This window comes from Schistocerca gregaria, chromosome 1, assembly GCF_023897955.1.
Source record: "Schistocerca gregaria isolate iqSchGreg1 chromosome 1, iqSchGreg1.2, whole genome shotgun sequence".
Taxonomy (NCBI): Eukaryota; Metazoa; Arthropoda; class Insecta; order Orthoptera; family Acrididae; genus Schistocerca; species Schistocerca gregaria.
In genome coordinates, this window is record NC_064920.1 from 883,080,303 (window position 1) to 883,094,516 (window position 14,214).

The window sequence follows — 14,214 nt, forward strand, 5'->3', positions numbered from 1 at the left end:
AGCGAGGAACGTAACATTAGGATTGATGGTCAAAAAATGGATGAAGTTAAGGAATTCTGATACCTAGGCAGTAAAATAACCAATGACGGACGGAGCAAGGAGGACATCAAAAGCAGACTAGCACTGGCAAAAAGGGCATTCCTGTCCAAGAAAAGTCTACTAATGTCAAATATCGGCTTTAATTTGCGGATTAAATTTCTGAAAACGTTCGTCTGGAGTACAACATTGTATGGTAGTGAAACATGGACTGTGGGAAATCCGGAACAGAAGATAATCGAAGCATCTGAGATGTGTTGCTACAGACGAATGTCGAACGGATAAGGTAAGGAATGAGGAGGTTCTGCGCAGAATCGGTGAGCAAAGGAACATGCTGAAAACACTGATAAGGAGAGGGGACAGGATGATAGAACATCTGTTAAGTCATGAGGGAATGACTTCCATGGCACTAGAGGGAGCTGTAGAGGGCAAAAACTGTAAAGGAGGACAGATATTGGAATACATCCAGCATATAATTGAGGACGTAGGTTGCAAGTGCTACTCTGAGATGAAGAGGTTAGACTGATGACAAAAAAAAAAGAAGTATAAGGACTGAGGGCTGTATACAAAATGGGATGTCTGCTCATTAATAGCGCTATTTAATAGTGTACTTTATTCAACAGGAATAACGATGTGATCATGTATCGGAAAAAAAAATTTTGTTACATCTTTTTAATTGGGCAAGCTAAGACCAGTAAGGTACTTAAATGGCTTCATATAGTAGGCAGTACAAGTGGTGTTATTGCGCATCTAGGTTTCGTCCATTATCAGGACGCAAAAGGAGTTTACAATTGTGCACCACAAATTAACATCAGTTACGAAACAATAAAAACTGGGTATAGACAACCTATGGACAGTGGAAACGTGCCTAAAATGCTTCAAAATCTAATAATCAACTTAGTAAGTTAATTCCATAGGCTGCAGGGAAACATGAGACTCCTAAAGGAACTGCGAATCATTTCCAGTAAAAGTTGCATAAATCCTGCAGAAACTTCTGACGAGCCACAGCTATTAAACTTCGCTTGTGCCAGACTGAATCACACTGAAAGGTGTCACCAACCCGAAGGCTGGTTACAGTACCACTGTGTCTCACTGGACATGTTCTTGTTGGATGGGGCATGCCACTGCGTTCCTCCGAACTTTGAACTGACTTACCCCTTCAGTTATAAAATGCTAAAGTTTAACGTGGTTACCGAACCACAGGATAACTTCTAATTTCTTACATTAACGAAAATCTTCAGATGACAAATAAGTGGCAGACAAAATCTGAAGACTGATTGGCGATCAAACTTGAGACCTTTGGATGATTTTACCATTGACGCGCCGAAGAAAAAATTATTAAAAGAATCATGTTTCATTTTACGTGTCGGGATCAGTTCATATCCGGAAAAGGAGGTTCAAAATATTTACGTGATGTTCGGAAACAGACGTGGGACAGCCTCAGTAGTAATACCCGTTGGGAAATTTTTCTTCATGAAAAGTCTACCACAGTATTTTAAAATTTCTACAGCTGACATCCTACATCGTCGCATCTTGTTTTTGGTCTACCTCATTAAGTGCTATAAGTGTGAGGTGCTATTGACGCAATTTTTGCGAGAAGGTACATGGAACAGTTTGGATCTCTACTGCGGCAATCGGCTTCCTCGTACCTTTCAATTTCCAAAGTCTGGAGTTTCATTAAGAGTCGCGTTTCTGCAACTAAAATGTGCGATCTGGAATACACTAGGGCCTAAGTTGTTGACAGCTCCATCACCATCAACAGCACAACACCAAATTGGAGAAGACTTGGCCAGAAATTGATCACAGACTGACTACCGTTGGTCGAGACAGGGAATCCTTTATTTGAGCGCTATGATTGGTTTCAGAAACTACAAACTAGAGCCCTGCGGTTTATGTGTGTGAACTGCTTGTGCATTTCATTACTGTTTTGGTTTAATTAACTCTAGGGTGGTAGACTGGTGTTTCGAATCGACGGAGTGATGTGTTTAAGCACGCCATGGAGTTATGGGCATATGAATTTTGCACTACGTAGTTCTGACGACGCCTGAGACGAGCTGAATCGAAGCGCTGTTGAAAAATGCACTGACGGAAATGGGAAGTGGTACACAGTGAACCACTAGTTGGACATTAATCAACTTTTATGGGGGTAATCATCCCATTATTGGTATTAAATGATTAAACTTACATTATAATCGAAACAAAAGAGTCAGATGGGACCTACAAGCACTAATACTCTCTTGAGTCCGTTAGGTCACGAAAGCCAACAGCCTCTAAATGTCATCTTGAGGAATTTCTTGCCATAGATGAAACATATGCTGTTTGAGTTTTGCAAAATTGTTGGCTGGAGGCTATCATGTAAGTATTCGTCTTCACATTCGATTCCAGACTTGCTCTATAGTGACATATCAGGGCAACTGGGAGACCAGTCAAGGATTCGTACAGTCCCCAAGGCGTTTGTGGTGTGAAATGCAATCTGAGGTATTGCATTATCTTGCTGGAATGTACCTTGGTGTCCTGGTCATGAAGGGAATGATACTAGTATTTACAATTCTTACCACATATTGCAGAGCATTCAGTCTTCCTTCGGCAACTACGTCGTCATATGCAATAGCTCCCCACACCACGATTCTAGAAGTTAGAGAGGTATGCTTCTCTGTTTGCTGCGACACTTCATCAGGTCGTCTACGGTCATGTTTGTGTTTACCTGACCGCCACGAGCAGAAGTGATACCGTATCTGAACTTCACACAGTGACACTCTACGTTCCAGTTGAGACTGGTTCCACACTATGCAAGTTTCTTTTATCTGTGACATCATGTTAGTGGTAAAAGCCTCACGCAACTGGAGCTCCAACCCAACTTTCAGTAATCGTTTCCCAGTTGGATAGTCTGTCTGTAACGTCTGTCTGGATTTCAGCAATTGTCATCTGTTTCTTCTCGGAGTGTAGTCCTTCTACAAGGTCCCGTGGTGTTCTTCCTGTGTGTCTGCCCAGAGGTCAGTTGCTTTCATTCCACTGTTATCACAACCGGTGGAAACGATCCTCTGGTCAATGAATGATGTATTTAAGTTTTGGTCAGCTAACAGTACAGTAACAGCACATACTCTAACTAGAGGTGATGAAAGAAGGAAAAGAGCTATCTTTTCGTGTTGTAGTCGTTCTGGAAGATACTCTGGCTACTTTTTTATTACATTGTCGTCGTGAGTCCATCTTGTAGTCATTAGCCAACTGTCTGTGCATCAGTCGGTATTATTTTTTATTATTATCCGTAAATATAAATACAAAACACTAACGGCCAGTTTGACTAGTCACTGACACGATTCGGTAATTTGGCTTCTAGAGGGAGAGGGGGGCGGGGGCGAGGGGGCGGTAAGGATTAATTATTTTATCTCGACCACATGACTGAAAACCGGCAGCAAGGGGCTAGTAGATCTGTTGCCAATAGGTTATGCTTCGTGAACATAGAGGAAAGACGACATTTTGTACGCGGACCGCTATTACGAAAATCTAGAAAATCGGTATTTGAAGCTGACTGCAGAACGATTCCACTGGCACAAACGTGCATTTCGCGTGAGCACAGAGAAGATGAGTTAAGAGAAATTAGGGCTCATACGGAGGCTTGTAGGAAGTCTGGAAAGCTCGTAAGAGAGTTGCAGGGTAGGTTGCGCTGAGAAGTAACTGTTAAGAGAAAGGTCGATACATAGCGCCACTTCCGAATTAATTAGCATTGAAATTAGCCAAGAAGTCCCTTTCGCCAGCAAATTCAAGCGGCGCGCCACAAACGGTGTCGCCAAACGAGTTCTTCATTTGGTTTTCTAAAACGGAACATAAGAGAGATACAACAGTTGGACATGGGACGGTAGTAAGGACCGAAAACGAGCCAAAAGCTAAGCGGTCTTATGCGCTAAAATCTACGCTATGAGCGCAACTGACACGAATTGTATCTCGCGGATCGCTTGAATTTATGCGCACAGCAGCCTGATTGGCTAACTTCATCACTAATTAACTCGGAAACGGAGCAACGTATTGAACTTTTTTCAATAATTAGTTCTCAGCGCAACCTATCCTATAATACCCTTACAAGCTTTTCAGATTGTTTCTGACCACCCTCTAGACGTTCTCTTTTCTCTTGTTTCACTTGCCATGCGTCATATGGTGATTTGCAGAATATGAATATAGATGTAGACCCCTGCACTTCTATGTACTCACAGCTTTGCCGGTGACGCTCACGCTAGCTTAACCCGCTTCTCGTTCCTCGCTTGCTGCGCAGACTCTGTCCAAGTAAAACCATTACCTGGCAGCCGACGCAGCGCCATTCATTGTCTGGCTCGAGCGGCAACTTGCTGGCTCACATTCTACCTGCGGCGTCTATTGACTGAAGACCCGTGACCAAAATATATTTGGAGGCATATTTTCTGTCCTACTGGGCGTCGGTATAACACAGTTATCATCACTCGCACTGGTGGTAACACCGGCGGACCAAACATGGGGTTCCTGAGGTCGATGATAGCGGAGCTCACGAATTAAACAGTTAACCAGGAACTAGTCTAAGGGATACTGAAGCCGTCTGAAGCAAAGAACAATGCGAATCAAAAACGTAATACAGGCGGGTAAAGCTGATCAATGGCGCGTACTCAGAACATCAGTGAACAAGCGAGACTCGCTCACCAGGGGCGTTCCATAAGAACTGCGACACTTTTTTTTTCTTGGCCAATTTCGGATAGACAAAATGTGGAATTCGTTGTGGGACATAGTGGAATATTCCCGCTTCAGCTCCTTTAGTTTCATGAAGTTCCGATTGGCAGCATCCCTATACGTAGCCTTCAAAATACCGTCTACAACTAATGTGCGTTCCAACTAGAGAGCTATCATTGCTTTTCTTTTAGCGGAAAACTAGAGCATCGCAGATATTCATGGCCTCTTGCAGAATGTCTACAGAGACTTGGCAGTGAACAAAAAGACGGTGAGCCGTTGAGCGAGGCATCTGTCTTTATCGCAGCGAGGTAGCGCAAAGCTGTCTAGTGTCTCGCGTGCTGGCTGGCCGATCACAGCTGTAGCTACTGCAATGTTGGAACGTGCAGTCAGTCTCAGACGAGGTGACGAATCGGAATGAAACAGCACTCTGCACAACTGGGCATCTCTGTTGGTAGTGCACCCGAGAGGAGCCCACAAAACTTCATTGGACTGTTCTTCCTCATCTGCCCTCCAGCCCGGATCTCATACCTCCCCACTTCCATCTGTTTCATTCAATGAAGAATGTATTCCGCGAGAAACAGTACGTCGATGAGGGGGAGGTTATTGACGCAGCAAGACGTTGACTCCGACGTTGACCAGTGGAATGATATCATGCGTGCACATAGGCCCTCCTAATAAGGTAGCGCTAGGCCGTCGTATTGAACGGAGATTATGACAAGAAATAGATTTGTTAAGAGTGGGTAATAATTTGGCGTATTGGAATTCTGAATAAAACCAGCCTGCTTTCAGAAAAGAAGTGTTGCAATACTTATTGAACACGCTTCGTACAAGCAGACTTACATCAGTGGACAGCTCCTCCATGTGACATGCTTACGACTGCGGCGATGCATAGCGCGGGAGCAAGCTGCGTCTAAGGTACGTAGCCCGAGTATCTCTATATCGATACTCCGGATGAGCGCGGAATCTAAACAACTGACCGATACTAAATTGTAGATCAGGTGGCGGGAACATAGAAAAATGTTCATGTTTTCCAACAGCGCTCCTATAGAAAAACCATCTAACACGAAATGCAAACTGGGGATGTTACAACGGGACAAAAGATGTTGGAGTGAACGCAGGAATCATACCCAGAATCTCAAAGCTGAGTAGAAACACGGCCGATATGCCTCCAGAATGGAAAGTTAGAACGCTATGTGTAAAATTGCATCTGAAACAGTATGAATTCATATGAAGATCTCCCAAAAGAATCACTAGAAGACACTGAGAATGATCTTATCGAAAGAATCCCGAATGTTTCCTTGAACCCACTTTCTTGGGAGTTTTGTTCTTCGTCCCCCACTATTGTCCTTCAGGACGCTGAATTTCCCACTGAGTCGTCGCTTATCACTGGAGGGCTTAGTTTTCAGTGTCACCTAATGAACGATCGACGTTGGATAACTCCGACCTGCCAACCTGTAAACAGCCTGCCAACCTTTCTGATCTCACTTCGAAAGGTCCTGGACCCCTCAGTGCCCGAAACCAGTCGGCTTACGCACTGGATTTTCTTGAACCGATTATGAATGAATGAGTCCGCACGTTTCTCTGAATACCTGAGTCGCCAAGAATGCTTGAAAGGAAGGGCCATTTGTTTGTAAAGGGGAGGCCATTAAGTACACTACTCAAGTGTCTCAGGTCCTCGGGAAGTCGGTGGCGTGTCTCAGCTGCCAGGCGAGCATAAACCGGATACCCATTTCAGAGCGGAGCACAGCACTTGTGAGTAGCACTTGTCGGTCTTCTCTGTCTCTGGGGCAAGTGTCACGATAGCAACGCGTGGCATAGCTGAAACATGTCTGTCTGGAGCGTCGGGTTGCGAAATATTACAGTAGGAATGGCAGTTTCCTTTACTTAAAATACGAAAACTAAGCTTGCATACGGATGAAATTTTAATCAGTATATCCCACTGGAGTGTGATTTTGGTGCCATTCGATCAAGACGGTCATGGTTCCATTTCCATCAGTGTAAAAGAGAGAATATCCTGAAGCAATGAGCCCACCACGACAATGAAATTTCACTGCGGCGTATGACACGTCAGAAAGGACAGACACCACGCGATCTATAATTTATTCGCCTCCATGGGCAATTAATCCACTACCTTCAGGGCAGATGCACAATGTCGTTCTACTTCCTGCGCTAATCTCAAACTAGCGAGCTTGGAGGACTTGGGCGGAGACGGCGGATAGGTGGCGCTAGGTGGGAAAATGGATCGACTGAGAGACGTGCCGAGATAGTCAGCGCAGTTGCCGTAAACACTTTGCTCGCACGCCGCAGGAGTTAACAGAATTGCCTAGTAAACAGGAGATCAGCCCACCCGGTTAGCCATGCGGTCTAACGCAGTGCTTTGCGAGCGGATTAGTGTCGAGGTCCGGTGTGCCTGGCAGTCTTTGGGTGGTTTTTTAAGGCGGTTTTCCATCTTCCTCGGCGAATGTGGGCTGGTTCCCCATATTCCTCCTCAGTTACACTATGTCGGCGATTGCTGCGCCATCACTGTCTCCACGTACGCTTACACCATAATTACTCTACCACACGAACATTTCGGGTTGCATTCGTCTGGCGTGAGACTTTCCGGGGGGGGGGGGGGGGGGGGGGTGTTCCACTGGGTACCGAACCGCACAGTGACCCTGGGTTCGGTGTGGGGTGGCGGAGGGGTGAGTGGACTGCTATAGCCTATAGTGGGGTTGTGAACCACTGAGGGCTATAGTGGGGACGAAGCCTCTACGTCGTTTTTAGGTCCCCAGTTCAATACAATACAATGCAAGCAGGAGATCCCAGGTTCGAATCCTGGTCCAGCACTCAGTTTCAACTGTCGCCACTGATTCCGCATAAAGTCCCAATGTAGCTGATATCAGTAGTTCCTTCCCTTTACCTTCTGCTTCCTACAACTTCAATCTACATAATATTATTCATTGTGGCATGTATCTATACAGAATGTTGATCGGTTGATTCGGAGGAGGGGATCAGACAACAAGGTCATTGGACCGTTGGGATTAGGGAATGATGGGCAAGGAAGTCGTCCTTGCTCTTTCACAGCAACAGTCCCGGCATTTGTCTGAAGCCATTTAGGAAAATCGCGGAAAACCTAAATTGGGATGGCCGGACGTGGGTTTGAACCGTCGATCTCCCGAATGCGAGTCCAGTGTACTAAACACTACACCACCTCTCTATATAAAACAGAGTGTCATAAATAACCATTTAAGTATCTTGTATAGCCTCCTATAACTAAAGCGCCACCCTCCAGTCGTGCATAGAAGAGCGCAGTGCAGTCACGTACAATATAAGAAGGTGGAAATGGACGCTACTGCCACCGGTGAAAGCAACAAGCCGGGATGTGCTGCTGGCAATACCTATAGAGTAGAACAGATGCTGTCCCATCATGTCCCATACACACTTTATGGGGGAGAGCTATGCTGTTCGCGCTGGTCACGGGTTTTGACAAAAACCTTTCGGAGCGCTTGGCCTAGAAGTCCGTGCACGAACATTTTCCTGATCTAGCAACACAGCTCCTTGACGTTTTTGGAACAGCAATAGATTGGGATGATGCTCTGTTTTTGTCTTAGCCGCATTAATTTCCCAAAATTTCGTGTTTCGCTGTAGCGTCAATGGCAGCTTCATAGTGAGAAGCGAAAAACTTGACGAACGACGTCTCTGCTCGCAGCACACATTTCGGCAAATGGTTGCTGATAATCGCTGCTGACACTCTGGATCAGCAACAGACCACTTCTGTATGGTGACCACCAGTTGATTGTTAATGACTGCTTATCTGACGTGATAGTGTCAGCGAGCATCTCTGTACCGTTTCTGACCGAAATTAGAATGTAGAGCGTGCCCATATTTTTTGAACTATTGGCACCGACGCTGATAAGCAGCTGACAACTGTTTGCCGTTATTTACCAGTACTATGACCAACTCACTGTTCTCTCTTTAAAAGGCGGTAAACTAATATATATCATATTTTCATTCTGTTTAATAGCTAACACAAGTGATGTGACGAACGGCTTCTATAAAGAGGGACGTTAAAAAGTATGTGGTTTTATAAATGTAACGTTGCGCTGGAAGAGATCACAACTGTGCGTTTATGGACCTGATATGGTTTCATTTTCTGATTCGTTTCGAAGGAATTACTAGTTCACAGAGGTGGTTAGCACACTGGACTTGCAATCGGGAGGACGACGGTTCAATCTCGCGTCCGACCATACTGATTTAGGTTTTCCGTGATTTCCCTAAATATCTCCAGGCAAATGCCGGGATGGTTCCTTTGAAAGGGCACGAACGACTTTCTTCCCCATCCTTCTCTAATCCGATGAGACCGATGACCTCGCTGTTTGGTCTCTTTCCCCAAAACAATCCAACCCAGTTACTAGTTCCAAAGATAGCTTTCAAAGAACGTCAGAGTAATGAATGTACATATTAACAGTCTGCTTTTTATTATTAATCAACGCAGGAAAAATCAGACCAATTCAGCGGTTTCATGGTCAGACCGGGACATTCGTATAAAGCAAGAGCAGGACGGCATTTGGTGTCGTGTGAAAGAGAAAAGTCAACTGAATTAGCATACAACTTAAGGCTCCCATTAGGGTAGCCTCCACCCTAAAACGTAATTTGTTTCAAAAATGGTTCAAATGGCTCTGACTCTATGGGACTTAACTTCTGAGGTCATCAGTCCCCTAGAACTCAATTTTTTTTTCAAGAAAGAGTTTTAATGCCTACTTCAGGTTCGGTGTGTTTACTCTTAAATCCCAGAAAGATTTAGCTCTATTCGAACTACAACTACTTCTAAGAAATATTTGAAATATGGAATGCGCGAGGGGCTGTGGCACACTGATGGCTTCCAGAATGGTCAAGATAGCACCTGTCTGTCAGAGACTTGCATCTGATGGAGTACTGCCAAAATGCACCGATGGCAAGACACAAAATGCAAGTGGAAGTTTTCACAGTGTCATTTGCTCCAAGTGTTCCAAGAAAAAGAAAAGAAAAGAAATATACTGCTGGGTCTTGTAGAAGCTGTTTCGCACTTCAATATGGACTGTTTAACGATTCAAGAGATAAGGAGTACCAACATTCCTTTATCACCCTCGCTGAAGATCTACCTATTGAGATATCAACGACGGATCAAGCAGTCTACAAGCCACAGCCTGGAGAAGGAAAACTTCAAGGAAACGGCTACACTAGTTTGGAAATTGCAACAGAAAGAAGCTTTACAGGAGGAGGAGAGGGAAAACATACGATGCTGGTGAGTTTGACTAGGTATGTGCCGTATGTGTCTTGTACTAGTATCCATTTTTAAGTAAAATTTTAAAGTCCATTTTCCCGCAAGTTAATTTTTCTAAGTACAATGCAAACTTTTTTATGCTAATTATTACTAGTGCCAATCAATATTTTTGCAGGAATTAATCTTGAGGTATCTGCGTACTTCTATGCATTAATATTATCGAAAACTCAGTTTGTCTATTCCATCATCACATTCATGCACCGATAAATAAAGAAAATTTAAGTCTGAAACTTGAAAAATACTGAAAGTAAATTAATAACATTTCTGATACAATTAATGCGAAGAACTCTTGAACAGTGTGTTGTGTATCCACAAAAACATCTGTAGCACGAAAATTGAGGTCTGAATACCAAAAGCTGGTTTTCAAAAACACCACTCAAATCATATTAAAAACTCAAAACTCAAAGACCAATGAACTGCTGGCCTCCAAAGCTTGGTTTTGCTACATATGTAAGTTACGTAAAATTTTATTTAAATCGGCATAGTAGAAGAAAAGTTAAATTTTTGGGTGGGGTTTCCCATTAACGGTTGATGGTGAGGTAAGACGACACTGAAGGCAGGTGTTTTCGTTAGGGTCTCCTCTTAACGGATGATGGCGGGTTATGACGACGTTATGGGTAGGTGCTACATAGAGAGGCATGGCTTGACGACTGGGAATTTATCCTTGGGTTGATTATAGTGAGTGCCTCCATATGCTTCTCAAAGGTTTCTCATTCACAACACTAACTGGAGTGATTAGCTTCCTCAAATCCTATGAGTAACAGTGTTCATGAATATGTACCGTTTAGTGTTTATTGCGTGAAAGAAGACTTAATGGTAGAACTCCTCGCAGATGGACGTCCCTTTCCCTTGCACAGTGACACCCTACGTTTCTTATTTTGATGAGAAACCTGAATATCCTGTTAGCCGTCAAACATATGTGAAACAGATTCATTCCGTCATGAAAATAATTATATATGGACTGGTATATCGTCTCAAAGTATTTTCACGTGCAGGCGTGGGTACGCAGACCGACAGAGCCATCGTTCTTGGTGCGATAGATGATGGTTTCATCCAATAAAAATATAATGCCCTAGTCTGGATGACGCGTCACATAGAGGAATGTATTTGATAGCAAACAGGTCAACTTATGGAAAAATAATTTACGACATGCCATTCTAGACGAGTATTTTCCACCTTGGTCTTTTTCGATTTTCATAAAACGAACTACTCTACGCCTCTTCTACTATCATCAGAATACAGAGTAGGAGCTTGTAAAGTTGTATGGTTTCTGAAAATAAAAAGCGATCAAAACAGAACGTTCTGTTAATTACTGGTATTATGATCGCACATTCATATTAGAATTTCGTATCCTTTATTGACCAGTCTCAGTGGAAGTGGTATGTTAAGGGCGATCGTAAGCATCGTGTTGCTACTAATAGTCTTATCCAGTCTCTTGTTCCGCTGAGGACCGCTCAGTAAGAAGAATGGTGATCACAACTAGCAGAACTCACTAGCACCGTGATACATCTTTGAATGTACTGTAACGCTCCTAGAGTACTCAAACCTCGTCTGGAATTACCTGGACCATCCCATCTTCACCTTCATGTTGCAGATTTCAAGTGTAACCCGATTTCGAATGGGAATTCTGAGCCTGGAAGATGGGTTCTCAATTTTATTTATGTCGTCACATGTGTTATATTGATTGTATATCAGTTAACGCAAATTACTTTCAGCTCATAGGTTACTGATATAATCTTACTTTTTAAATACCTAACTGTGAATACTGAAAATCACTTTTCCAAAAAGTGCGGACTGGACTAACACGAATGTTCGTCTAGAACTTTCGTTGTTGCGTCAGACTTCTGAGCTATTCGAATAATGCACCGTACCGACTTAGAGAATTCCCACCTCTATATCGTGCTTCAATGAAGCCTATTGAAAACTTCGAAAGTCCAGAAATGCTGGATATGAATGCGCCGCTGTGCCTGGAAAAAAATGCGACAGCCTTTTGTTTTGATTCGTCTGGAGCTACAGGAAATAGAGTGTAAAGAGCGCTATCAAATATCTCTTCCCTTAATAGGACTCACTCTGATGAATTTTCGAAATTCCTATGTTTTCTCGAACACTTTTTAAGAATATGCCACCCTAAAGTGAAATCTTCGACAAGATTTTCAAGTAACGAAATTTACTACTTAAGACAGTGACACCTGGAGATTTGATATAGTCTTTTTTATGGGCCTGATACACTGACTGAAAAAAAGAATAACTGAACACCTTCAAGTTATTGTCTCACGAAACAGGTTAATAGCATCAGCAAGTGTTTAAATGACTGCTATTGCAACTGATTTCAAGAATCCCTTGCCGACATAACTGAACACGTCGCTCTTAACAGAACAAAATCGACGGTAATTTCTATAGTATCACTAAGAAGTGTGGTACGATCGTCACTAGTTGCAATGTATATAAAAAAAATCCAACAGAAAGCGTCGGAAGCCCTTTAAGAGTCTTCACATATGTGTAGTTGTTTATAAGAACTTAACAACGACAGAAGGCAGTAGTAATTTATAGAATTGTAGGATTGATGAATGGTGCAGGCTCTGGCAGTTGACCCTGAATGTAAGTAAATGTAACATATTGCCCATACATAGGAAACGAAATCCACTACTGTACAGCTACGCTACCCATGAAAAATTGCTGGGAACAGCATATACTGTAAAATATCTAGCAACAACTATTCAGAGTAGCATTAACTGGAAATAAAATGAGTACAAGTAGGAACAGCAGATGCCAGACTGAGATTCATAGGGAATCAACCACCAAAGAAGTGACTTACAAGGGATTCGTTTGTTCCATTCCAGGGTATTGTTCATCGATCTGAGACTCTTACCTACCAGGTAGAAGAGATAGAAAAGATCCAACGAAGAGCCGAGCGTTTCGTCACGGGATCGTTTAGTCGGTGCGAGAGCGTTACAGATATGCTCAACAAACTCTACAAGAGAAATATTGTGCATCGCGGTAGGGTTTACTATTAAGATTTCGAAAGAGCACTTTCCGAGAAGAGTTGGACAACGTATTTCTCCCTCCGAAATATATTTCGCGGAATGACCACGCCGAGCAAATTCGAGAAATTAGAGCCAATACTGAGGTTGGCTGAGAATCATTCTTCCCACGCGCCATTTTCGGGTGGAGCAGGGAAGGAAGGCTATATTAGTGGTACCACCGTTAGGTGGTTTGTGAGTGAATGATGTATATGTAGATTTGTGATGGCTAGAATGGCGACATTATTCCATTAGTGTTGTCATTACATGACCACATTATCAGTCCTGTCACGGCACATAACTAGCTGGCACATAAGATAGGGAGCGTTGTGAAGGATGACTTAGAACGCCCAGAGCTCGTGTGAGAGAGTGTCACCAACACTTGAGCGAGTTTGGAAAGTAAATCATTATGAGTCTGCCTCTAGCTGCAACACTCAGGCATGTGGGGTCTACGGATGTGGCGGTGGCTCAATGTTGGACAGAATGGAAATGTGAAGGTTCACGGTTTTGAATACACCAAAGGAGAATCGCCGTACTGTGCGTGAAGCATACCGGATCATCATTACGTCTACGCCTGCCATAGAGGCACAAGTTACAGACTCATTAGAACACCCCGTCTCATCAGACACGATTGGTCGAAGATTAGCAGTATCTGGGCTACTGAATCGCCATCCGATGTGTTACCACAACACAGCCGGCGGAGTTTGGAGTGCTGGTGTACCCAGGGTGGATGGAATGCTAACAAATGATGTTACACCGTTCTCAACGGCGACTCCTGTTTGATCATTGGCTGCAAGAGAGGGTAGAAAATACTTTCTTTCCATTTTTTGGAGAGACTCGGCGGTGTTATCCTTAATTTCATGTTGTGGAGAGCCAACATCTACTATAACCCTACCTCCACTATTGTAACTTAGTATGCTTTTACCTAAATAACAGAAAACCCTGTGCCTACGTTGGTACGTATAACCCTCTTACTAAATTTAGTTTAGTTTCCAAAGAAAGTACACTGTGGGAGGATAGTCCTGTTAATAGGAAAAGCTAATAATAGAGTTACCCTTTTTACAGGATTTGACCGTGTGTTGTGTCTAACGGATAAGTAAATCAGACTATTCGGTTTTTTTTCCTAAGATCTTAGCCAGCGGTTGAAAAAAACGCAGTATG